Below are 23,144 nucleotides of genomic sequence, written 5' to 3' on the forward strand. Positions count from 1 at the left end.
CACCACTTTCCCCCTTGCTGTCCATATGTTTGTTCTCTACATCTGTGTGTTTATTTCTGCCTTACAAACCGGTTCATCTATACCATTTTTCTAGATTTCATGTATATGCACTAATATATGATATTTGTTTTTCTCTTTCTGACTTACTTCACTCTGTATGACAGTCTCTAGGTCCATCCATGTCCATGTCTCTACAAATGACCCAATTTCGTTCCTTTTTTATGGCTGAGTAATATTCCATTGTATATATGCACCACATCTTCTTTATCCATTCATCTGTCGATGCGCATTTAGGTTGCTTCCATGACCTGGCTATTATAAATAGAGCTGCAATGAGGGTCTCCCTGGTGGTGCAGTGGTTAAGAATCCGCCTGCCAATGTAGGGGAGACTGGTTCGAGCCCTGTCCAGGAAGATGTCACATGCTGCAGAGCAACTAAGCCCGTGCACCACAACTACTGAGCCTGTGCTCTAGAGCCTGCAAGCCACAACTACTGAGCCTGTGTACTTAGAGCCTGTGCTCTGCAACAAGAGAAGCCACCGCAATGAGAAGCCCATGCACCGCAACGAGGAGTAGCCCCCGCTCACCACAACTAGAGAAAGTCCGCACGCAGCAACGAAGATCCAATGCAGCCAAAAATAAAATAAATAAATTTTTGAAAACATAGTGCTGCAATGAACATTGGGGTGCATGTGTCTTTTTGAATTATGGTTTTCTCTGAGTATATACCCAGTAAGGATAGGGCATTTAAAATATCTGGTTATTTGCTCCAAGTTTTGCAGAGGGACTAAGTAAATGTTATGGACATCCTGATGATTTCACCCCTTTTAAGACAGAAGTAACAAGGAAAATGATACTGTGAACCTAATTCTGACCAATCAGAAGTGAATGGAGGGCTTCCCTCGTGGTGCAGTGGTTGAGAATCCACCTGCCAATGCAGGGACACGGGTTCGATCCCTAGTCCAGGAAGATCCCACATGCCGTGGAGCAACTGAGCCCGTGCGCAACTGCTAAACCTGTGCTCTAGAGCCCATAGGCCACAACTACTGAGGCTGCATGCCACAACTACTGAAGCCCGCATGCCTAGAGCACGTGCTCCACACCAAAAGAAGCCACCGCAATGAGAAGCCCATGCACAGAAACAAAGAGTAGCCCCTGCTCACCGCAACTATAGAAAGCTCCCATGCAGCAATGAGGACCAAATGCCAAAAATAAATAAATAAATTTATATTAAAAAAAAGAGGTGGTTAGGGCTTCCCTGGTGGCACAGTGGTTGAGAGGCCGCCTGCCGATGCAGGGGACACAGGTTTGTGCCCCTGTCTGGGAAGATCCCACATGCTGCAGAGCGGCTGGGCCCGTGAGCCATGGCTGCTGAGCCTGCGCGTCCGGAGCCTGTGCTCCGCAACGGGAGAGGCCACAACAGTGAGAGGCCCGCGTACTGCAAAAAACAAAAAACGAAAAACAAAAAAAAAGAGGTGGTTACTCTTTAAAAAAAAGAAGTGAATGGAGACAGGGACTTCCCTGGTGGCTCAGTGGTTAAGACTCTGTGCTCCCAATGCAGGGGGCCCAGGTTCCATCCCTGGTCAGGGAACTAGATCCCACATGCATGCTGCAACTAAGAATTTGCATGCCACAACTAAAGAGCCTGAGTGCTGAAACTAAGGAGCACTTGAGCCACAACAAACGAGCCCGCCTGCCGCAACTAAGACCCAACACAACGAAAGAAAAGAAAGAAAGAAAGAAAGAAATGAATGGAAGTAAGCAGATCCCAGAGGAAAGTGAAACCATCATCTTAAAAGTTCTTTCAGAAGGCAAAATGTCATGGCAAGAAAAGATGAACATCCATCAGGCTCCCACCCCAGGTTACAGAGGGAGGTCAATTTAAACATTTAAGGGGAAAAAAATGAAGCAAAACCTCTAGGGATTAGGGTTCATGGGAAGACTGTTGAAGATGAAGTTAAACATCATGCTAACAAAAAACCCTGTTGAAGAATAAAGGGAGGAAATACCTATGGAAACGAGAATGGCCACACAGGGATCCTGGCTAACGAGCCTGGTTTCTAAAGATACATACAAGAGTCAGAGTGGTGGGTCCTGTACAAAGAGCTTCCAGAACTCTAAAACACAGAAGCGTCTGGGATTAACAAAATTGTAGGAATAACCTCCACAGCTCTGCCCCTACTATGACTGCCAACTAAATTTTAACATTCATGTTCAGAAAAAGTAAAAAATAGGCACTCCATTTGATGGCTTTGCTTTCCTCTTCTTAGTCCTAAAGAGTGACTGCAGGGGTCACTATGAAGGTTAGGAGCCTAGACCCTAGAGCCAGAAAACCTGATTTCAAATTCTGATTCTGCGATCAATCAGCTGGCTTTCCTGGGATAATTATATAACCTTCCTTATAGGGTTGTTATAAGATTTCATATGATAATCCATGTAAAGTGTATAGCAGAGTGTCTGCTACGTGGTGAGCTTTCAATAATGGTAGCTGTTGTTTTTGTTACTATTACTGTTAAACTGGAAAGAGTAGCATGACCGTGGATCAGAGGGATGAAGTTGTCTAAGGACACTTGGCTGATCATATTCAAGCAGATGGTGAGAATAGTTAATCATGATGATAATAATAAGTAATACGAACTACACAGCAGAGCCTAACTGACAATGCAGCTAATAACAAAGAAGTGGAGCTGAGAGATGGAGAGACCATGAGACTAAGCCCTGATGGCATTACTTAATCCAACCATGATGGAGACTGATTCCCTTCGGATTTTTTTTTTTTAATGTGAGCTAACACATTTTCATTCCCCACCCCACTTCGGCCTAAACCACTCTGAGTTGGGTTTCTGCCACTTGATTAAAACAGATGGTCTATCAGCCCTTGGAAAGACCATCTGTCTATGAAACAGACATCACTGAGAGCCAGCATAGGTTAACAGAAAAAAGACAAACAGGTCATGCCAGACTATCCTCATTCCCTTAATGAAAGCTGACTAGATCAGTAGATCAAAGGAATACCACAGGCTAGTGTAACTGGACTAGGAAGGTACTGCTGGTCTCTCGTGACATCCTTACGAATAAGGAATAAGATGAGGTAATGGAATAAGATGTGGCGATGGGGAAGCAATAGGACAATAATATGGACTAAAAACTGATAAAATACCAAATTCAAAGAGTGTTGGTCAGTGTCAACCTTTGGGATCTGCCCTGTTTCATTAAGGATAGCCATTAGTTCTTTCGGTGCTTCCCATCTCTAAGACCACCTGAGCCTAAATCTCCACCATTTTTCTCCTGAATCAGCACAACAGCCTCCTGACTGGATGCATACACAGCACCAGAGTGGTCATTCAAAAACATAAAATTGACTGCTTTATTCCTCTGTCGAAACCCAGACAAGTCTTCCCTGAAAGTCATCCCCCTTCCAAAGAACCACTCCTTTCCCCCAATAATTATGTTTCCTATTCAATTTGTTTTACTGGTTCATTCAATAGAGCAGAAGCTCCACAAGGGCAAAGACCATGTTTCTTATATTCATCAACGTATCACCTAGTGTCTACTCTAGATCTAGCACATAGTAGGTGCTCAATTAATTGAATTAATGAATGAATGGCACAGATGAACACTGGCAGAATAGTGATCAAATTGCCAATGACACTGTTACAAGTGGAGTTAGACACACAACTCTTGGAAGCCACAACAAAGTTTGAGGTCAGCTAAGAGACAGAAACTCCCCTTGAATTTTATATAACTGTAATTATATAGTATGTACACTTTTTTGTCTGGCTTCTTCCTTTCAACAAAATTATTTTGTCATTCATCCATGTTGTAGCATGTATCAATAGTTCATTACTTTTTATTGCTGTGTAGTATTATATTATATAAATATACCACAGTTTATCTATGCACTGGATAAAAAATTGGTTGCTTCCTGTTTCTCAATTACAATAAAGCTGGACCTAGGAATGCAATGCTTATTTTTCATTTCTTTTTTTTTTTTTAGGAATGCAATGTTTAGATCACAGATAGGTATATACTTTTAAAAGAAAATGTCATACTTTTAAAAAGTGGTTGTACCATTTTACTTTCCCACCAACAGTGTATGAGTTCCGGCAACCTGGTCAACACTTGAAGTGTACATTTGATGTACACTTGATGTAGCCAGTCTTTGTATGAAGTTTTATCTGCTTGTGGTTTTAATGTGCATTTCCCAATGATTAATGATCTTGAACATCTTTTCAAGTGCTTATTTGCCACCAATATATTCTCTTTGGACATCATGGGTTTTATGTTTGTTTGCTTAAATTACAAAGGAGAACTTCCCTCTGCCCTTCCACTGCAAGGGGCATGGGTTCAATCCCCGGTTGGGGAAATAAGATTCTACATGTCATGTGGCACAGCCAAAAAAAAAAAATTACAAAAGAGGCTCTCACTTATGACATAACTAGACAAACAATACAGAAATGTATAAATAATTAATCGTCTCCTACCCCCCAACACACACATAGGCAACCAGAGGTGCACAAGAACCACCAGGAGCGCTTATCAGGCATGCAAATTCTTGCCCCCACTCTTGGAAGATTCTGATTCAGTAGGTCACAGATGGGGCATTTTGACAAGCCCCTAGGTAATTCTGACACAAGCGATCTGTAGATTTCTTAAGAAACTCTGCTCTTACTATTGTCCTCCTAAGGAATAGTTGAAGGAATGAAGACAGTGAGTCTGGAGAGGCAAATGCACGGAAGGGGTACACGGACTGCCTTCAAATAAGTAAGAGCCTTTGTCTAAGAGAATGACTGTGTGTGCTCTATGTTGTCCCATGGAACACCAAGAGTTTGGAACCTAAAGATCAAATCAAAAAAAACTTTCTGGGCTTCCCTGGTGGCGCAGTGGTTGGGGGTCCGCCTGCCGATGCAGGGGACGCGGGTTTGTGCCCCGGTCTGGGAAGATCCCACATGCCACGGAGCGGCTGATCCCGTGAGCCATGGCCGCTGAGCCTGCGCGTCAGGAGCCTGTGCTCCGCAACGGGAGAGGCCACAACGGTGAGAGGCCCGCGTACTGCAAAAAAAAAAAACTTTCTAAGAGAGCTACTGTGAAACAAATTTAGGCAACAGAGCTAGCAAGGAAAGGAATGTGCCAAAATCACCAAGCTTGCAGAAAAAGGACTTCTCTGGGTTGAGAAATGACTGTTTGAGGTTACGAAGACAGAGGGCAAAAGACGTTCCAGACATACACATACACATTCTCTCTTTCTTTCTCTCTCTGAGGAAAAACTGCCCCTTATAAATACACAGAGAGGAATGTAACCACCAGACAGGTAGTGTGTGTCTTAACCCAAATTAAATAATGGCTATTTGCCCTATGCCATATTTCCCTGTCTCTATTGGCAAGGCCTAAAATGGTAGGGAAAGGAGACAACACAGTATTTGGTAAGGGCAGTTCCTTTTATAGATAAGTAGGCCTGCCCAGGCCCTCTCCTCATAATTTTGGATCCATCGATTTTAAAGAGCTTAAGCCTGTCAATAAGCAACAGGCTTTGGACAATTAAGCTCAACAAATGCCATTTTGCTTCAGTTACAGCACCCAAAACACCCCCCCTCCCTAATCAGTTAAATAAAAAGCCATTTATTTGTTCTAGAACAGAATCAACCAAGGCACTGTTTACCACAGCAAGCTGCTGATCCAAGAGGGATATGAGCCAACTGCCAAGTAACTCCTGTACCCTGGCAGAAACTCAGCTGAGCCTCCATCTGTGGGCAAGATTAGGGAGGCGCCCAGGTTCCCATGTATGTCCTTCTCTTTCCTCTCATTTACAACTATACAGATGCTGGCTCCATTCAAAAGGGGCATGTGAGGCCCAGTAATCTGTCCTTGTTAGAATGTCTGGTAGTTTCTACTTTCAGCATTTGACCTAGGGTCAAATATTGAGTGTTGGGCATTATTCTAAATAGGTGCACTCTTATTTAGGTTACTATCACCAAGGTATGTGCAGCCGCTTATAAGTCATAATAGGGCCGACTTTATATTTGCATGTTTTAAATTTTTTAATTTTTTTTTCTTTTATTTCGGATACAGCCCAACTTCCCGCAGGTCATCACTCTTTCTTAACTGGCACGGCTTTGACTCACTGGTTTGTGTGCGCCAGCCCTTTTATTGAGCACCTACTACGAGCGGGGCACTGGGCTCAACGTTCATCTGTAGTCCGACAACAACATGAAAGACGAAGCAATCTTACCTCAAGTTTACAAAGAAAACTGGGCCTTGGAGAGGTTAAAAAATATGTCCAAAATCAGGCAGCTAGGGGCGTCGGAAGCTGTCTGAACTCAGAGCAGGAACTCATTCCTTCACCCGCCTCCCTTTACAGGAGCAAATAAACTGCTCTGAAACAGCGCAGCCTGAGTGCCAGCCTTCAGTCATTCCTTACAGCAGGAATGCTTCATCCTGCTGTCAAATCGGAAACTGTGTGCAAGATTATGTATGAACCCTGGGGAGGGGACCCAGACTTTTAAGGAGTCAGTGATCCCAAGAAGGTTAAGAGCCAGCACCTAGGCAGGCTGTCAGCTTCCCAATTCTCTAAGTTCCTGGCGCTCGCTGTCCAGGGAGCAGTGCGGCAGGGGTCGTAAGTTCTGGCTTCCAGTCCCAGTCTTGGCACTACTTCTCTGAGGGCTGTTGGCCCAGGCAGCTCACCTATGGACCACAGATTTCCTTTCTCTTTTCCCCTGGCCTTGACTCCCTATTTATAATTATACTTTCCTTGTCAAGAATTTTTTTTAACCATTGTTTGTATTATTCCATTGTTTTAACGTATATGGAGTCATTAAAAAGTCGCCCCCAATGCTACACTGAAGCAGAGGGATAAACAATGACAGGCCAGCTTACCTCTCCGGGCCTCAGTTTTCCACCTGTAAACTGACCCGCTTGCATCAGCTGGATTAGGTTGCTTGCATTCCCATTAGACTCAAGACACAAAGCTAGCTACCGAGCAACCCGGACCGGCGTCGTCGCTCCAGCGCTCCCCCAACCTCCCTTTCCGGATCTGATCAGCAGCTGTTTTCCCGCGACCTTCCCTGGCCCTATCCTGCCGGCCCAATCACCCGGGCAGACTCACCGCTCGCGCAGGGTGCCAGCTGCCGGAAGGAGCTCGACCGCCCCGGCGATTGCGCAGCCAGGGAAAGAAAGGCGCCGGTCTCCCGGCCCCACGCCGCGCTGTGGCCTGCGTGCGCTGTTCCTAGGGAGGGTGCGGGCGGGCGCGGCTCTGCCCACGCTGCGTATGTGCGTGTGCCGAGAGGGCGCGGCCCCGGCTCTCGCCTTTGTTAATTGTCCAACTGGAGGCAGGTTGTTTTCCACTGGACGCTCCCTGCAGTGAGTCCCAGCCGGGGTGGCCCGGCGACTGCAGCAACTGCCGTGCGCTGGCCCGCAGCCAGCGCAAAGCCTTGCAAGTGGGTGTCAATGTTGCGCCCGGTGACCCACCTACCCGCGACTTCTCATTTAGGCACCTACTCCTCCCTCGGGCTACTCAGCACCAAAACAGGGACCGGCAGTTAGGCCATCCGGTGGGAATGTTGACCCCAGGATCCCTGAATATCTGTGCTCCTTCCCGAATCACCAAACTTTAGGGCTGGACCTTGATTTTAATTCTGAGTGCCGGCTGCCCAGGATTTCTGGGTTCCTATCCTAGCTCTCTTGGGAGCCCTGTGCGCAATCTTAGATAAATCTGCCAGTCTCCCTGCACCCCAGTTGCCTTTTCTATGACTCAGAGTAGTGAGTGGGACTCTGTTCTAGGCACCAAGTATTCAGCAGTCAACATAACAGACAAGGTCCCTGCCCCCTTGGGGCGTGTCTGATAATGAACACACACTTGAAAGTGATCATTACGAAAAGTATAGAAAGTTTCATATCAGGGCAACCAAATCTTGTTTATGGAGTGATAAATGGACTAGATTAACTTTTCTAAATCCTCCAATTCTAATAGTCATTCTTACTCTAATTATGTGAACGTTATTACTATTATTAGTGATAGCACTAGTAATATTGCTTACTCAGTGCCAGGTACTGTACTAAACATTTTATTTGTATTTCCTCATCAATCAGATTCATAACTTCTCTAACGATAGGTATACCTATTATCATCCTCATTTTAGAGAGAAAAACTGAGGCTAGAGAAATGAAAGTAACTTGCACACTATCACACAGCTACTCAGTGACAGGACCAGTACTCAAATTCAGACTGTCTGAGGCCTCAGGATGCTTAAGCACTACTCTACATGCATAAAAATATGAAGACCAGCATGGTGTTGTATCTTGAATGTGATGGATGAGAACAGTAGAAGAGGACGGGGTGGTTTTAGTCTGTAGAGGAGAAAAGCAAAGGAAGTTGAGAGCTTTCTTAAAGAGCTGTTCATGGATCAGACTTCACATACATGAACTTAGAGGTCACTAGCATGGGGAAAGCTATAGGGAGACAAATTGCAAATATGTAAGGAAGAACTTATCTAACAATCAGAGCATTTCAAAAATGACATCAGTTGCCTGGAGAGAGTGAGCATCCTGTCACTAAAAGTCAGCATTCAGGGCTTCCCTGATGGCTCAGTGGTTAAGAATCTACCTGCCAATGCAGGGGACACGGGTTCAAGCCCTGGTCCGGGAAGATCCCACATGCCGTGGAGCAACTAAGCCCGTGCGCCACAACTACTGAGCCTGCGTGCCTAGAGCCCATGCTCCACAACAAGAGAAGCCACCGCAATGAGAAGCCCGCGAACTGCAATGAAGAGTAGCCCCCGCTCGCCGCAACTAGAGAGAAGCCAGTGCGCAGCAATGAAAACCCAACACAGCTAAAAATAAATTAATTAATTTTAAAAAAAAGTCAGCATTCAACTAGAGAGGGTTATTGGGGATGCTTCAAAGAAGAGTCATGCAAAAGTTAAAGTTTAGGTGATCTCTAAATTTCCTTCTAATTCTGAAGAGAATTTGAGTCCTAGAGTGGTTAAGTGACTTGTCCAAAGTCACCCAGGTAATGAAGACCTGACCCCCAAAACAAGTCTGACTTCTAGATCAGACTTCCTGTTTGTGGGTGCGGGTCTTGTGAGTGCTCAGCACCTCACTTTATGCTCCTTTTGTGTGTGTGTGTGTGTGTGTGTGAGTGAGTGAGAGAGAGAGAGAGAGAGAGAGAGAGAGAGAGGGAGAGACCACTTGTCCCAGGTGTCTGGAATCATCTGCTTTACCTATTTACTTTCCATTTCTAATACGTGTGTGCCCTTCTTCCTTGCTTGTGTTGAATATTCTGTGTTTTCAGATAGAAGTGTCAAACCTCCCGGGCAAATTACTATAATATAGGGGTTCAAGAGGAAGTGGAGTCCCTGCTTCCCTGGAGTACAATTTATTTCATAAGTTAAGGAAAAGGAGAAAAGCTAGATGATATTTTTATTTGAAACTGATGTTTCTTTGATTCTATTTTAGGACTATGGGTTATCTTGAGTTAAATTTCTAATGCACTGGCACTAATTCCCCATCTTTCATCCTAGTCACAAATATTTTGATAAGCAGAAATCTAGTTGTCAGCTTCAAAAGAGGCATTCTTTTCTCAGAGCTCTGGAGAGCTACTTGTTTGTTTTGGCTGGAAACCTCTAACAAAGGAATCCAATTGCCTTTTGGGATTGATTTCTAGAACATTTACAAAGAAATGGATATCACCTTGTCCCCAGTGATACTAACTCAAAGATAAAAAGAGTTCCCCTTCACTTCTACCCTCAACAGAGTGATCAATTTTTTAATTTTTTAAATTTTTAAATTATTTTGGCCTCACCGCGCAGCATGCGGGATCTTCCCCAGCCAGGGATCAAACCCGTGCCCTCTTCATTGGAAGTGCAGAGTCTTAACAACTGGACCACCAGGGAAGTCCTTAATTTATTTTTTAAGAAAATATATTTACCTCGTTCAAAATTTCAAAGTATACTGTCAAGGCTACAGCTTATTCATCTTTGGACTCCTCTCAGTGCCTGGCATATTGCCCTGTAGGTGCAATAAGTGATTATTGACTGGGTAAGTGAATGAGTGTGAATTAAGAAGTTGTGGAAGATAGAGAATAGTTCATTTAGGGTGGGGCAGCAGATATTTTCCCTGAGGTGCATGGGCTTAAAGGAAACCTAGACAGAACTCCCAGACCAGTTGCACATTTGACCATGACTTTATCCAGAGATCTGTACTAAAAGCAGCAACATCAGACTCTTTTGGGTTGAGCATTACCTAAAGACTATGTACTAGCCAGTCTTTTGGCTGTACACAACAAAATCCGATTTTAGTTAACTGAAGCAGAAAAGGAATTTATTCAAAGAGTAACAGGGAGCTCAAAGAATCAATGCAGACTAGAAAACCAGGCTAAGAATACAGGAAGCACCAACGTAGGCTGGGTGGCCAGACCCAAAGAGGAAACCACGCCATAGGAAGGATGCTGCTGCTGGACACTGGCAATGCCCTGGGGATTGGGTGCCATAGCTGACCCAGCTGCCATCACTGCCACCAGATACTGAATACCACCACTTCCAGAGTAAATTTTACACATTGCCTGCTTCTCTCTCTCTCTTTTTTTTTAATGTATTTATTTAATTTATTTTTGGCTGCGTTGGGTCTTTGTTGCTGTGTACGGGCTTTCTCTAGTGGCAGTGAGCGGGGGCTACTCTTTGTTGCGGTGCACGGGCTTCTCATCGTAGTGACTTTTGTTGCAGAGCACGGGCTCTAGGAGCCCAGGCTTCAGTAGCTGTGGCACGTGGGCTCAGTAGTTGTGGCTCGTGGGCTCTGGAGCGCAGGCTCAGTAGTTGTGGCGCATGGGCTTAGTTGCTCCGTGGCATGTGGGATCTTCCCAGACCAGGGCTCGAACCCGTGTCCCCTGCATTGGCAGGCGGATTCTTAACCACTGCGCCACCATGGAAGCCCTGCCTGCTTCTCCTGACCCCTATCTCCAGAATCACAATGCTGGACGGATGGGCTAATCAGTCATGCTTGGGTCCCAAGCAGCCAACAACCAGGAAAGACTGATACCAGGGCCTTTTGGCTTCCATGAATGAGATGTAGGGGCCTGCCTCACACCGTGGCCTGTTCCCCAATCTTATAAAGGCAATTTGGAGGCTGGGCAGCCAGGAATATGACAAATGTCCACTATAAAGTCTTCTAATAATCTATAGGCCAAAACTGAAAGAATTAGGGCTTCCCTGGTGGCGCAGTGATTGAGAGTCCGCCTGCCGATGCACGGGACGCGGGTTCGTGCCCCGGTCCGGGAGGATCCCGCGTGCCGCGGAGCGGCTGGGCCCGTGGGCCATGGCCGCTGGGCCTGCGTGTAAGGAGCCTGTGCTCCGCAACGGGAGAGGCCACAGCGGTGAGAGGCCCGCGCACCACAAAAACAGAAACAAAACCAAAAAAAAAAAACCAAAAAAAACACCAAAAAACCCTGAAAGAATTAAAGAGTATAATCTGTGTAAAATGCTTAATACAGCACCTGAGCTGAACTCTCAAAACCAGAAGAGGTGGCTGTCATACTTATTACTCAACTTGTTAAAATTTTAGCTAGTCAGAGAACTTCTTTACAGTAACAATATTTTCTTCCCAAGCCTCTCCTTTTATTTCTTATTGGAATCACTTATAATTGCAGAGTTGAGCAAAGAAAGGTTGCAAAGGGGTAAACTGTGTCAAAAGTGTACTTAGCACAGTGGGGACAGTGCCATGAGCATAATAAATCCAATTTATTTTTCTGATAAATTTTTAAGAAGACTGCCTACCTCTTTTAGAGTCTCAGTCTTGGGATCATATCTATTTTTTAATTTAATTCTATGAAATTTACCACTCTAATTTCTACAGTAATACTAAAAATAGGTGCTACTTACTGAGTACCTAATACATGCCAGAAATTTTTCATGGATTATTTCTAATAGTGATAGTCATCCTATATTATAGATATTATTTGCATTTTACAGATGAGGAAACTGAAGCTCAGAGAGATGAAGTAACCTGTCCAAGAGTACACGGCTCATAGGTGATAAGTGCATAACCAACTACTACTACTCCATATTTTCTCTCATATGGTTGCTTTCTCCAAAGATTCCCATCACCATTTTTTAAAAATTCTACTAAGTCCAAATGTATGTTTCTTGAATCATTTATTCATTCTGAGATTTTAAATTGTCAGAAAGACAAGTCAAGAAATTATTGGTTGCCGGGTCTTTAGCAGAATTAAACTTTTATCAGATAACAGGCTAGTGTAGTAACCTCATTAGCAACATATAAAAAATTTTATATCAAGAGTGTCTGCTTTATTGAGCCCATATTGTAAGCCAGATACTCTGCTAGTCAGCCCTAAAAGAAAAGTATTACCATCTTCTTTTTACAAATGAGAAACCTGAGATTTAGAGAGATTCAGAAACTTGCCAGGGGCCTTGCTGCTAGAAGTGGCAGAACTGGGACTGCAACCTCAGCAGTATGACTCCAAAGCCTGCATTTCTTCCAGTGTGTCATACCACCTCTGGGCCAGTTTGCTAATTTGTATTGAGAAACACCACTTAGTATTGATACTTCTTTTGTTTCTCTCCCTTCCTGGCTTCCAGAGGCTTCCCTGTGGGTTCCTGGCTCTTTGCAGGTATAATAACCCTTCTAAGGACAGAGCTGTTCTCTCTCCCTTCCAGGTTTTCTGGCTCCTTCATCCCGTGGGCAAGACCACAACCTCCCCACACAGATCCGGCCTTGAGCTCTGGAATAGTCCTGTTCTTAATCTGTAGAAATATGTGGAGCCTTGGCTATGAAGCTTAGGAGAGTCCCTCTAAGTCTACTTTGCTGGAACTCCATCACTGATTAAGTGCCTTAGTTCTAGTAATTGGTTTTAACCCATTACCATCATGATTTGTTAGCCAAGTTTAGGGGAACTTACTTTGCTTCTACTGTACTCCTTGTATTAGTCAGTACCCCTTTGGTTCTAGTGCCAGAAATCCAGCTCATCCAGAAGCTATAATGTCTATCAGAAGAGAAGACCATCTCTGCCTGTGTGTCTGTTCAAGAGATCAAACCCTCCAAAAAGCTGTCCAGCAGACTTCTTCTATATCATTGACTAGAATAGCATGTCCATATCTAACCATACCTAAACCAATCACTGACTGGCTTAGATGAATGAACATTCAACATTGGGCCAGCTCCCTTCTGAAGCATATAGTCATGTAGCCTTGACAAAATTGGAGTCTTACTGGGAAAGAGGAAAAATAAGGGGGAATGTTCTTGGGTAGGCAGCCAACAGTATCTGCTGTAGGAGGGAGAGAGCAATTCTACAGGGAGCTTGGGGAGCCAAAGATAATGTAACCCGTCCTACTGAGTCTTTAAAGAGAATTTTTACCAAGCAGATAGGCATAGAAAGTTACGCCAGGTAGAAAGGACTACATGCAAAGGCATAACAATATGCAACTACCCTGTGTTTTTCAGAGACTGCAATCACTTCATTGTAACTGGACTGAATGATATACATTGGAGTGTGCAGTGACAGACAGGCTCCAGATCATGCAAGGCATGTATGCCATGTTAAAGAATTTATACTTTACCTGTAGGCGATGAGGGAGTCACTGAGGAATGGGGATAGCATGATATTATTAGAATTTTAGAAAGATCATCTGTCCAGAGAACGGAAAATGGATCCCAGAAGGAAATAAGGCTGGAGGGTGAGAGACCAGTTAGAAAATTGTACTTTTCAGACAGGGGAGAGATTATAGGCTTCAGATTAAGGCTGCAGTAGTAGTGAAGTAGAGGGCAGGAGGGTAAGAGTAAAATGCTAAAGAAATATCTATAGAATTTGAGGACACCTACAGGATGTGAGGATGGAGGGCCTATGCTGACTCTGAGATTTATGTTTTGGGTAACTAGATGGATGCTGGTAGCCTTCATTAAAGAAAAATCATCCTAGGGGACTTCCCTGGTGGCACAGTGGTTAAGAATCCGCCTGCCAATGCAGGGGACATGAGTTCAAGCCCTGGTCCGGGAAGATCCCACATGCCACGGAGCAACTAAGTCCGTGCGCTACAACTATTGAGCCTGCACTCTACAGCCCACGAGCCACAACTGCTGAGCCTGCAGGCCACAACTACTGAAGCCTGCATGCCTAGAGCCTGTGTTCGACAACAAAAGAAGCCACTGCAATGAGCACGCGCACGGCAACGAAGAGTAGCCCCCGTTCACTGCAACTAGAGAACACCCGTGTGCAGCAACAAAGACCCAATGCAGCCAAAAATAAATAAATAAATAAATTTATAAAAAAACAAAAAAAGAAAAAGAAAAAGCTCCTAGAGAAGGAAAGGTTTGGGGACAAGTAATACAACCAGTTTGGGACTAGCTGACCCCTGTGGCTTATCCAAGTAGAGGTGTCCAGTGGGAAGATAGATGTAAGGTTCTGGGAGACAGAAGTTTGGCTTGGCAATATAGATTTGGGGATCACTGCCATATCTACTGTACAGGGAGCTGTAAGAGTGAATGAGATCACCCTGGGAAAATAGGAAAGACATAAAAAGAAGAAGCCTAAGGACAAAGACCTGGTGAACACAGCCAAGCGGCAGGCAGAGAAAAGGAAGCCAGCAAAAAGGACTGAGAAAGAACAGTCAGATAAAGCTGGGAGGAGAGCTGAACTTTTATTAAACTTCCTTATGAACAACTTCCTTCAACTGCTGTGTTTCACCTGGTGTGTTTCACACCACCAACTCCTTTCAACTGGTGTATTTCACACCACCAAGTAAAACTACAGTTGAAATATTTGACCAGTACCTTTTCAAATATTGTTTGAATTATTGGAATATCAGATTTTTATTCATTGGTTTTTTGTTGGATGTACCCCCTGTCAGGTCAAAGCAATGCTTTCCTGGAAACTGCATGAGAAAGAAGTCTAGTGAGAAAAGGAAACTCCCTCTCCTACAGTATGCATTCACCACCCTGGAGTATAGCCTCAAGGTCTTACTGCCACGTATTTAAAAATCAGCAATTGGGTGGGCAAGGGTATAACCAATTAGTAAGAGTGTGAGTTGACAAAACCTTTTTGACTCAGGAATTTCACTTCTATTAATTTATCCTATAGAAATCTACACACAAGTGCACAAAGATACATGCATATTGCTGTGGTTTGTGACTTCTAAAAAATCAAAGTGAAGGGATAGAAACAGCTCAAAAACTATCAGCAGGGGATAGTTAAATAAATTCCAGTATGTCCACACCATGGAATACTACACAACCAATTAAAAGAACAAGGTTTATCTCAAGGTACAGACATGTGGAGAAGTCCATGTTATAGATATGATATATTGTTAACTGAAAAAAGGCAGGTTTCAGAGCCATATGCTGAATATGTACATATGTAAATCTACATTATATATACATATATTCCATTCAATCATTCAATGGCTATTATTGAGGCAGGCACTGAGCTGGGGATACATTAGTGAATAAGACAAAGAAAGTTCCTGTCTCATTAAGCAAATGTTCTAGTGAAGGAATTAAGTCAATAAAAGAGTTATATATATATATATAAAATTTTAGATACTAGTAAGTGCTGTGAAGGAAAATAAAGTAGGATAAAGAGCTGAAAAGTAACTAGGTATGGTGAGCAGGTGAGTGTACGGGGCTATTTTAAATAATTTGGTCACGAAAAATGTTTCTAAGGAGAGAACATTTTAGCAGTGACCTGAATAAAGTGCATGAGTGTATTAGAGTTTTCCAGAGAAAAAGAACCAACAGGATGTGTGTGTGTGTATGTGTGAGAGAGAGAGACAGACAGAGAGAGAGAGAGAGAAAGAGAGACAGAGAGATTTATTTTAAGGAATTAGCTCATGTGACTGTGAAAGCTGGTAAATTCAAAATCTGCAAGGTAGGCCAGCAAGCTGAGACCCAGGGAAGAGTTGCAAAGAGTTCCAAAGGCTGTCTGCTAGAATTCCCTCTTGCTTGGGAGAGGTCAGTCTTTGTTTTATTAAGACCTTCAAATGACTAGATGAAGCCCACCCATATTATGGAGGGTATTTTGCTTTACTCAAAGTCCATCTACTTAAATGTTAATTTCATCCAAAAAATACCTTCATAAAAACACCCAGAATGTTTGACCAAACATTTGGGCATTATGGCCCAGCTGAGATGACACATAAAATTTATAATCACAAGTTCATCCCTTGTTAACTTGGCACGCATATGCATCTCCTTAAACCATACCTGGTCTCCAAATAAAGACAATAACAAGGTCATACTTCCACCTACCATGACACAACCATCTTGTATACAATTGAAAACACACTAACTCTTTCCCCAGAGAGGAAACAAAGTCCTTGGGTGATGTTTACTCCTCTTGATAACCTGTAACTGCTTTCTGCCATGAGAAGTTGGCAACTCAGAAGAGGGCCTTTACCAGAACTTGACCTTGCTGGAACCCTGATCTCAGACTTCCAGCCTCCAGAACTGTGAGAAAATAAATTTCTGTTCTTTAAGATACCCAGCCTATCTATGGTATTTTGTTATAGCATCCCGAACTGACTAAGACTGGCAGAAAGGGAAATTGTTTTCAACCAGTGATGCAGGAATAACTGGTTATCCATATGGAAAAGACATACCTTTGTTTTCTTTTCTCTCTTATCCCCTCATCATGTAAATATAAGATGCACTGACTTTATATCATAGCATTCAAGTATTGTTAACGAGAAATAATGCAATGCTTGATCTTGTTCAGAAAGCACAATAGGTTTGCTCAAACTCCTGACACTTGCTTAGCCCCTCAAATGTTATTCTAAATTCCCCAACTCCAACTCTTTCCTGGGCATTTAACATTTGAATGTTCAGATCCAACTAGGTGATTCTGGCCCAGTAAGATGCTTGGCTACAGAAGCCAGCTAATGCAACAGCAAATGATCATATCCACAAGATGGCAGCATTGTATAATCATTGAAAACCATAATCTGGCATGGGTTCTTGAACATACCTTTCTGTGGCATATTACGTGATCTGTTAAGTGGACTTTTATATATATCTTCACTTAATCTTGAGATAAATGAGCAGTTTTCTTCCCAGAATGTTTTACAGTTTTGAGAAGCATGGACTGGAGAAATAAAAAAGCAGATTCTTTAGAGTCAGAAAAAAATCTGAGTTCAAGTACAAAATGCACCCCTAACTTATTTAGGGCACTTGAGCAAGTTAACTAAGATCTCTGGGGCTCAGTCACCCTATCTAAAACTTTAAAACAATGAAATTACTTTCCCCACAAAATCTTTTTTTTTCTTTTTGACATAGGTAATGTGAGTAAGAACAACACTGCATGGGAAAATCGATCAGAGTAGATGCCCTCTGAAAACTCAATATCTTCAGGTTGATTAGAAAAAAGGGTCTGAGGCCTTTAAAATAGCCTAGAATATTATTTCTGTTTCCTATGACACATCTTAAAAGCCTATGGTGGTGACCTTGTCAAAAGGAATCAACTACACAAAGAAATCAGTTGCGGTAGTATAATAGTCGATACACCTATTTTTGGTTTGGGATAATAATTGTTAAGTTCCTATTTCAGCTGACAGCCTGTCTTCCTCCACCAGAAAGGTTAGAAAAAGTCACCTCTGGCTTGAATTGCCTAATTACAGCAGCAGGGTACATTTGTATGGGGTTTATGGCTTAAACACGGTGCTTTTACATATCCTATTTCAACTAAGCAGAAGCTATGGTAATTGATGACAGTGTGGGCCAAGAAAACATAAGCTAAGAAGGTCAACAGAATTTGAAATTCTAAGCAACAAAAGAAAATGTTTCATATAGGTTAGAAGGGGCTATCATTTGCCTAGACTAGAAGAACACAGATAAGCAGTCTTAGGAGTTCAGGTCAGATTCAGGGTCCAACAGGAAGTAAGGAGGGTCTGGAAAGTCTGATAGGTAAGTAACATTTAAATAGGTCAGTTGGCTTTAGAATCTGAAAGGGGGAGAGGCAGAAGTAATTAACACTGGTGAGGCAAGAGTAAGCAGCATTGTCCAGGAGGGATGGCTGGAGGTAAATAATTGAGGTCAGGTAGCCAGGATCTGTGAACAGCTGTAGAGCCAGGGACTACAGGGTTTGAGATTCAGACATGGAGGAGATGGGTGTCAGCCCTCAAAAGTGTGTGGGAGTTCAGACACAGCTGGAAGTCAGAACCCAGACCATGCTTGAGCACCAAGCTGTGTAACTTTGACATTGAGAGATCAATTGAGCTGCAGGTGGGCTGGGTCAACCAGCTAGAGGGGGATGATTTAAATCAACCCTACTTCAACTGAGGTAGTGACTGCTAATATACTCCCTATCCAGATTTAGAGCAGGCACCAGGGTCTGGAGAGGACATGCTAACTGTGAGAGTGAACAGGCATACTTTATAGAACACTGATATGGATCTTAGGGAGTTCTCAAGAAGCCACCACACCTCTCCAGAGCTTCAGCTTCATCACACACAAGATGAATATAATAAGAGATGCTTTACCTATCTCTAAAACAGGTAAGGAAAAGCACAATTTAGTGAATGAGAAATTACTTTATGAACTGTAAAGGGCTCTATAAACATAATTTGACATCTTTGGCTTTGTGGATTAGGGGCTTACAATCCAGAGTTTTTTTGTTTGTTTTGTGTGTGTGTGTATGTGTTTTCCCCCAATCAGGCCCTGGGCTCTGCTCATTGCAGAAAGTCTTTGCAGTGGTGTTAGGCTTGGCCAGCATCAAATGGAGCAGCTATTCCATTTTCTGTGATCAGCATCAGTGCTTCCCAGCATTATCATGGAGAGATGAGAGTTAATAGGATGTGTTCTTAGAACCTGTTCTCCTCAGGAATGGCAACTCAAGCATCTAGAAAATTTAGTCTCACAAAGAAAAGTAGATCACTCTAGTGAGTAATAATGAGTCATTGGGAGCAGGGTTTCATGCCCTTGCTAATGAACAATGCAGGGGAAGAGAACAGAGGCTGAGAAAACAAAGGGACAGAGAAACTGCAGGAACTCCAAAACACTAATGAAATTCTTCCAAATAAAAAGTAGCCTACCCAGGACTTCCCTGGTGGCGCAGTAGTTAAGAATCCTCCCGTCAAGGCAGGGGATACGGGTTTGAGCCCTGGTCCAGGAAGATCCCACATGCCGCAGGGCAACGAAGCCCGTGTGCCACAACTACTGAGCCCGTGCTCTAGAGCCCATGAGCCACAACTACTGAGCCTGCGTGCCACAACTACTGAAGCCTGTGCGCCTAGAGCCCATGCTCCACAACAAGAGAAGCCACCACAATGAGAAGCCCGCACAGCACAACAAAGAGTAGGCCCCGCTCGCCGCAACTAGAGAAAGCCCGCGCGCAGCAACAAAGACCCAACACAGCCAAAAATAAATAAATTAAAAACAAAAGCCTACACCAATATCCCCGAATGCCATGCATGATAGTGCGTTTCCAGGAATTAATAGTTTGAGTTATTAAAATAGAAATTAAAAAATATAATTTGATTATCTAAATATTTCTAGGTCACACAGACTGACCAGAACAAGATAATGGGGGTGAAGTGGGGAACACAGGGGAAACCTAGGCATTTCAACTTCTATAGTGCCTTTCAAGGCCTGGCCTTGGTAAAGTTTTCAATGTGTACATGGAACATCAATGATTTGAATTTCCTCCCTGTCAGGACATCTCTCTGGCGTTTAATTATTACACTGCAGAATGTTCATTGCAGACAAATAAGTTAAAACCTCAGGCATTATTTCAAAGCAGCTCTGAGAGGGAGTGGTGGGGCTAGTGTACACAGTATTAGAAGAGGATATGAAACAAGTTTTGCTTGATTTTCACTGTTGAATCTCATTCCTTGCCAGGAATACGACGGTGCTGAACAGTAAAATCGTTTTGTGCTTGCCCTGTATGAGAATCTAAGCAAGGATTTTTTTAGACTGAAAGGGACCTACAGAGGTCATTTAAGTGAGGTCCCTGCCCCACCTGCAGGGAGAATTACAGCCTTTCTTAAATATTTTAAAAAGAAGATATTTCCCAAACTCTTCTAATTTGGGAGTGTCTTCTAATTTCTAACTATCTATCTATTGCTATGGTTCATTGTTAAGAGAATCTGATTTTCCTGACAAGTATTAAGAAGAATGGGTGAGGATCTGCTCATCAGAATTTTACATATTATCTGAATTATAAGAAGCTATAAAAGGCAAAGAGCATGTTAATGTCTTCCTTCTACTTCAAAATACAGGAGTCATCTTTAGTATATAGTACAATATTTTTTAAACCTATAAAAAGCTTTAGAATCTGACTTCTCTTTTAGAAGATTACAATATTGAAGCCTCAGAAAATGCTTAAGGTAGAGTCGCAAATAAAATTCAGTTTTTCTGAATACTTAGGTCAGGATACATTTCCTTACACCATTTAACCTAGCTCTTAAATACCCAAATAAAGGGATATTCCATCTGGTTTCTCCTCTCCCACCCCAAACTACTTTTTAAGAATAAAATGTGTCCACTACTTTAGTATTGCTTCCAGGGGCTCTTGCTTTAAGTTAGTAAAACTTCCAGGTCCTCTGCTACTCTAAATGAAGATGGCAACATTTTATTTATATATATATATATATAGGTGGCAAAGGAGGCATTGTCGTTGAACAAAGTACAGTGAAAAGCCTAACTCAAGCATTTAAAATATTTCTGGGGCTTCCCTGGTGGTTCAGTGGTTGAGAGTCCGCCTGCCGATGCAGGGGACACAGGTTCGTGCCCCGGTCCGGGAAGATCCCACATGCCGCGGAGCGGCTGGGCCCGTGAGCCATTGCTGCTGAGCCATTGCTGCTGAGCCTGTGCGTCCCGAGCCTGTGCTCCGCAACGGGAGAGGCCACAACAGTGAGAGGCCCGCGTACCACAAAAATATATATATATATATATTTCTGTAGTAAAGTCTGTGTTAATCTCAGTTTTGGAACAGTGACAGTTTGAATTCTTCCCCATCTCTAAGACCCCACACATTTATTTTTGTGAGAATACACTTTTATATCTATGGGAATACTTGAGCTCATGCAAAATATGAGAGATTTGAGCACATATGAGATTATTCTGTTTTTCATACTAAGGTAACTATGTTCTTGGTTTTGAGGGTCCTTTGATCCCCATTCTCTCTTACAGGAAACTAATTTTCCCCCTTCCTTCAACTGAATCTACATATCTAAAGAATGCAATTGCTTCATCAATTGCTAACAAATGTTAGCAACTGTTAGCTGTGTCCATAAAAGGGACATTTTTAATCTTATTAGCACACCCCTGTAAACCACGGATTTACAAAATACTTGAGATTTTGAAATGGGTGGGGAAGGGAATAGGGGAGTTGCAAATAAAGCTCTCTTCTAATTAAGTTTATTAGGTTTTACAACAATGCCTGGTCAGTAAAGATAATCTAACAACCTCTTTCAAGGACAGAATGAAAGGATAAAGATTTAAATTTGTAAAGATAAATCTACGTAATGAGAAGATAGGATAGCTCATGAATATGGGTTTGTTCATCACAAACTACCAAAACAGAATCAGTTGTTGTTTATGATACAAGGGATTTTAAGACCTTAGCATTTCTAAAAATATATCCTAACCAATTAATTTCTGGATGTGGGCAAAGATTTAGCTATAGGAATGTTCACTGAAATTGTTTATACTAGCAAAAGTTTGGAAATAACTAAAATACTCCATTGGGATTGGTTAAATGTTGTTCTGTCAATATGATACATATTTAATATAGAGATACTAAAAATGATATTTTGGAAGATTACTTAGTTATACGGAAATATGTCTCCAACAAATCATTAAGTGAAAAAACAGATCTCAAAACTGAAAGTGCACTATGACAACCTGTTGCAAATTTTTTTTTTTTTTTTGTGGTACGCAGGCCTCTCACTGCTGTGGCCTCTCCCGTTGCGGAGCACAGGCTCCGGACGCACAGGCTCAGTGGCCATGGTTCGTGGGCCTAGCCGCTCTGCAGCATGTGGGATCTTCCCGGACCGGGGCACGAACCCACGTCCCCTGCATCAGCAGGCGGACTCTCAACCACTGCACCACCAGGGAAGCCCCAACCTGTTGCAAATTTTAAGAAATAAAATTAAATATATGAAAAAAAAATGTGTGTGCACACATATGTACTGATAAGTATACATACACTCAAGATACACACAAACACACAGAGAATACACATAGAAAAAAAAGACTGGACACATATACGGCAAATTGTTAACATTTCGTGATTATCTCTAAGAGATTTTTGTTTCCTTTTTTTCTGATTTATCAAACTTTCTAAATTTTTCAAAGGAATACTTGTCACTTTTATAAGGAAAAGAGCAGTCAACATTTTATGTGTAAATGACTATTAAAAGATCATTGGGTAGCATACATGTGGAACTTATCAACTTTAGAATCTTGAAGGCATATGGTTCAAAAGCACAGATATATATGTTCAAAGAATTAAATTAATCAAAATAAATTTATGGTTAATGACCCCATAAAAGGTAAGAAATGTTTGCAAAATGTCTCAAAAGTGTTTGAAGTTGCTATCGTAGATGCAGCAATATACTTTCACAAAACCTTGTGAATAACTCAGAGGGGGAGAACAGGAACTGAGACAAGAAAGGAACATAGAAACAGCTGTCACTGTCAAAGACTAGTAAAAAAAACTTAATGGATTATCACTCTGATACAACAGGACATTTCTGATGTTCTCATGTTTTCAATCACTTCATTAACTGGCTTATCTAATACTGACCATGCACAAAGCTGCATAACAGTAACAGTTAAACAACATGTGAAAAAGCATTTGACATAGTCTCTGTCATTCCATTTTTCTACTTATTTGTACCAAACAACTCCAGAGATGGGCAGACCACCTTTGTGATTTTCTTTTCTTCCTTACTGCACCTATCTATACCTCTTAAGCTTGTCCTTACTTTACTTAAAACACACTCTGCTTTCCCGTGACCTTTCCTTGGGTAAGCACTGTGGTTTAAAAAAAAAAAATTTCAATTCATCTTGATCTCTCTTTGAAAACAAATAATCAGTGGGGCATGACTGTCCCAATTTACCTTCTACCCTTTCCTTTTTCTCTTTATTTTAGTTAGAGGTTGGGGTTCTAATCCTTTCTTTGACACTAAGATCTGTATGATCTTGGGCAAG

General features: G+C 42.4%; 1 protein-coding gene across 8 annotated transcripts in view; it reads right to left on the bottom strand.

Annotated features, from left to right (window-relative positions):
• The window catches only part of ARHGEF37 (Rho guanine nucleotide exchange factor 37), a 69,467-nt gene that overhangs the window by 43,450 nt on the left and 2,873 nt on the right, over nucleotides 1-23,144 (bottom strand). The window contains exons 1-2 of one of the 8 annotated variants that reach the window (XM_049708205.1): nucleotides 7,102-7,265; nucleotides 148-312 (exon numbers count right to left, since the gene is read on the bottom strand). The exons of 4 other annotated variants lie outside the window; for them this stretch is intronic. The gene's annotated coding sequence lies outside the window, so the exon portion shown is untranslated. 3 more of the 8 variants (XM_049708204.1, XM_004280364.3, XM_049708203.1) reach the window with 3 other exon arrangements.

This window comes from Orcinus orca, chromosome 3 (genome assembly GCF_937001465.1).
Source record: "Orcinus orca chromosome 3, mOrcOrc1.1, whole genome shotgun sequence".
NCBI classification, from domain to species: Eukaryota; Metazoa; Chordata; class Mammalia; order Artiodactyla; family Delphinidae; genus Orcinus; species Orcinus orca.